We start from the raw sequence: 4,927 nt of genomic DNA, 5'->3' as shown, positions 1-4,927 counted from the left end.
CCTTCCCCCCCCCCTCTCCCAAAGCAAATAAACTTTTGAAAAAAAAAAAAAAAAAAGACTATTAAGACAAGTGTGTGAACTTTCTAAGTATGGGGACCTGGAAAACTTTACAGGTCACATGTCTATGAAGCTGGCCCTACTGGCACAACTCTGACCACAGATCACATTTTGTCATGAAGGGCCTTACAGAAGGAAGGAAGAAAGAAATTCACATCTATTAATAATAAAATTATGTACTTTACATATGTTATCTCATTTAGTCATCAACCCCAAGGTATGGTATTATTATTGTCCTTATCTATAGGTGAAGAAACTGAGGCACATAGAAGTAAAGTGACTTACCTATGAACACAAAACTAAGAAATAACAGAGAAGATAGAATTTGCATTCAGGTCTTTCTGACTCCAAAGTTAGGCTTTTTCTACTCTCCCACATTGGCTACAAGGAGAGAAAAAAGTAGTTGGCCTTGAGAAGGAAAATATGGTGCCAGATCCTTAAGTTCAATTGTGACTTTCAGGCTTCATGAAGGACATGAAAAGTGTGAGAAGAAAGTGAGTGACCTCCTTATGCCACATGTTTGCAATCTTTGGGCAGTCCCCATTTATAGCCCAGAAGACACTGTATTCCCATTATTCAGTGTTCTGTGTCATGAATCCTGATGGTGTGGCAGAAGAAAGAGACAATTTCTTCAATTCCTTTAGGGTATACTTGTGATTGCCTTCAATATTGCAGTGCTTAAGTCCCAGTCCTTAGTCTACATAGCAGAAGTAGTACCCTGGACCATGCTCAAACCATGGTGAATAATCTATCCAAGCTACATACAGTCTTATAAATTCAAGTTCAAGAGAAAAGACCATATGATTGGAGGCAGGAGTCTTGTGCCCCAGTCCTAGATTTGTCAGCTGTGTTTCCTCCCTTAGCTTTGGTTTTCCATTTAAACAGAAGTTGGACTAGATTATATTATTGGCTTAGTAATCAAATATTCCCTGGATTCCTTATAAACCTCTCTATCCATGACCCTCCCTCACTGTGTACTTCCTTGTGGTTTCAGGGCCTAGAGGATGTAGAGACAGCTTGGGATAGAGATTCACTTGCAGTCACACTAGTCTGCAAAAACTTTCTTCTACCAGAAAAATTTATTGGCTTAGTTAATGAGACCAATTTCCCCAGATATGGCTTCTAGAAAGATTCAATTCCTTTTTATTTTTGGTTTCTGACTAAAGCTTTGGGTGGAGTTAAGGTTGTCCTGTGGGCACTTTCCTAGGGGGGACTCCCTCTTTCTACTCACTCCATAGAGATTGAGTAAGTTCATCTGTCCACTCCTTTTTTCCTCACCTATCACTTAAAGTATTCTGTTTTTTGCTGGATTTTTGTTTGTTTGTTTGTTTGTTTTTAACATGGGCTTTCTGGAAACAATGTCTTTACATAAAATAGTAATTAATAGTGCCCCTTAGAGCCATGCAGTACGTCAATAGAAGAGAGCATTAGAAACCATGAGGACCTGAAAATCATGCCATCTATGCAGAAGACCTGAATTAAAAGGCATTGGGATCCTTGGAGTCCCTCTTTACCTCACAAGCACAAAGCATGCTGAGTAGGGCCAACTTTGCAGCAACAGTACAAAGGGGGCTTTTCCTTTAAGTCTGTTGTGCAACCTAAAGATACACAGTTCTCTCATTTTGGATGCTTTTTGACTTGGCTAAGTCTACGAAGGAGGATGAGGTAGAAGGGAGTTGGGTGGGGAAAGCTGTTAGTCAGTGCTGGAGTCCCACACTGTAGACACATTCATTTATGCACTCAGTGCTGGAATGGGAAGAACAACTGAATTTTAAATTAATGTCTTTGATTTTGGACTATAGGTTTTAACCCCTGAGTTATAGGCCCACCTCTCATATATATCCTTGAAAAATTATGCACAGCTTGTCTGAGCCTTAGTTATCACATCCTATAGAGGGATTTGGGGACAAGCATGCACCCAAGGAACCATGTCTTTCTTCAGTATAAGCAATTAGACAAAGGTACAAGTGCTATCAGAAGACTGGGTAAGAAAGTTGTAATTGTTCCAGGGCAGGGGCAAGAAGGTAACTCTTAGAAAAGTAGTATTTTAGCTAGATGTTAAAAGATGGAGAGAGAAAATAATGATGCTCATTGTCTCTATGGACTTCTATGACCACTCTTCTCCCAGTGAAAAATAATTACTCCCTGCTTTGCTTGTCTCTAGTGTCCAAAACTTGTCCATACTACCTTATGTATCTGTCTCTTCCAGGAAACCAAGAACCTCCTAAAGTAGGAATCATGTTTGGTCCCTTATTTTCTTCACAAGGCCAGACATGAAATAGTTTCCCAGGAACTTCAAGTTGAATAAATGAATGTATCATTGCATTAGCAAAAGAAGGAATCCTCATAGCCCAAGTTCCCCACACTCATTAGCTTGTCTCACCTCCATGAAGGAACTGAGAAGGCCTCCCCTTGACTTCCAGTTTCTCTCTCTGCTCACTTGCCCTATTGGAAACCTGTCAAGAAAAGGCCCCAAGAACAATTGCAAAGCTGAGGCCACTTCCTGTGCAAGAGCACAGTGTCTACACAATCCAACTTGACCCTGGTGATTGCTGTGCATATGATTGCACTGGGACTTCCTTTGAAAGGAAACAAAAGGCTGATGCAGTTTTTAAGGCACCTCCAAGCCAAGACTGAAAAACTTTATGTACATACACCTAGGTCTGGGGACAAAAGATTTACTGTAATGTTCCCCACAAGCCCAGTGACACTGACAAGAGAAGTGGCAGCAATTAACCTACCAACTACAGTTCAACTTTATTCAACAAGGGTGTGTTGAGCGCTTACTGACTACAAAGCTCTATGCTTAGTACCATGGGGAAAATAAATATATAACCAGTAATATATATCTAATAGAATGTAATGTGAGCTACCATTTTTCTTTTCTTTTCTTTTCTTTTCTTTTTTTTAATGTTTTTATTTATTTCAGAGAGAGAGAGGCAGCATGAGCAGGGGAGGGTCAGAGAGAGAGGAAGACACAGAATCCAAAGCAGGCTCCAGGCTCTGAGCTGGCAGTCAGAACAGAGCCCGACGCGGGGCTCGAATCCACGAACCGTGAGATCATGACCCAAGCGAAAGTCGGACGCTTAACCGACTAAGCCACCCAGGCGCCCCGAGCTACCATTTTTCTAATAGCTGTATGAAAATTTGAAAAATAAATAGATGAAGGTAATTTTGATAATATATTTTATTTAACCCAATGCATCTAAAATGTTATCTTAACTTGTAAGCGATGTAAAAGTTTGTTGAGATGTTTTACATTATTTGAAATGTAGTGTGCATTTTACCCATGAACTAACCATGTTTTCCAGTGTTCAACTGACATATATAGCTAGTAGCCAATTGGACAGCACATGTGGAAGTTGTGGTCCCTACTCTCAAGGAATTCACAGCCTCGTCTATGAGCCAGACTGATACATAAGCATGTATAAATAAAAAGTACTCTAGTGGAGTGCATGAATGGCAAAGAGCACTTCACCAGAGGTTAGGAGTCCTGGTCTCTGTTTTTTTTTTCTCTGTCACTGATTTTCTGTGTGAACTTGAGTAAACCCCTCTCCCTCTGTGGGTCCCCATATTTTCATCTCCGTAATGAGGTTTAACTAGATTTTTTCATTGAACAAATATATGTTGAATGTTTTCTAAGTATCAGACATGGTGCAAGGCACTTAGGATACAGAGATGAACAAGATACATACAATGCTTGCCTTCTTGACACTTGCAGTGTGGTAGAAAGTAGCTATTAAACAGTTATGTAAATATGACAATAAAGAGGGAAGCCCAGAATGCTGGGAGAACATATAACATAATCCGCCAGGCTTGGATAAGTGAAGGAAGCCTCTCACAAGAAGTAACCTTTGAAGGCTGTATGAAAAATGAGAAAAAGTGAAACAAGTGAATAATGCCATTCCAAGCAGAAGAAACAGCAGGTGTAAACACTCTGAGATGTAAAAGAATGTGTTCTATCCCAGGAAAACAAGGAGGTTCATGTGGCCTAGAATTGAGTGAGCAAAGGAAAGAAAGTGGGAGAGATAAGCAGGGGGCCAAAGTAGGAAAAGTCTTGTATATTATGTGGAGGGTTTGAAATGTATCCAATGAGTCATGAATAGCCAGAGAAAGTACAGATGATGCAGTGTCCTTTCATCTCCAAGGCAAGGAATTTTGAAGTTCAGATCATGGATAGAAAAGGTAATTCCAACCAGTTGGACAAGAAACTTCATAGAAGAGACAATGTTTTAAAAGACCATTAAAGAATAATAAGATCACTAATCAGAGAAGTCTTTCGGGCAGAGGAAAGAACATGAATGAAAGTGCAGAGATAGGGAGGAACATGGTGAGCTTGTGTAAATGGAGGGAACACTTATGCAACAAGGTGAATATTAGTCTAAGAAAATCTATGAGTATCTATAGATGTACTAGAATAATAGAAGCCCAAAGTCCTATCCAACACACTAAATTGTGTTCTGGGAGAAACCAGACAAATATATTGGACCTACAAAGATATTAACTTTGAATAATAATAACAGTAATAATAATAATAATAATAATAATGGTGCCTGGGTGGCTCAGTTGGTTTAATGTCTAACCTCATGACTGAGGTCATGATCTGAGGGTCGTGGGATGATCTCATGATCTGAGATCATTGGGCACTATGCTGAGCATATAGCCTGTTTGGTATTCTCTCTGTCTTTCTCAAATTAAAAGTAAATAGAAATAATAACAAAAATAATAATAAACACATATTGTCAACTTACTATGTAACAGGCACTGTCTCAAGCCCTTTATGTGTGTTAGTTTATGTAATTTCCTTCCAATGACTTTATGAGGGAGATATTATAATTATCCCCCTTTCACAGATGAAAACCTGTCACTT

Source organism: Crocuta crocuta, unplaced genomic scaffold, assembly GCF_008692635.1.
Source record: "Crocuta crocuta isolate KB4526 unplaced genomic scaffold, BGI_CrCroc_1.0 scaffold1391, whole genome shotgun sequence".
Classification (NCBI taxonomy): Eukaryota; Metazoa; Chordata; class Mammalia; order Carnivora; family Hyaenidae; genus Crocuta; species Crocuta crocuta.
The sequence above is the reverse complement of the archived record's forward strand: the minus strand, read 5'-3'. Positions refer to the sequence as shown.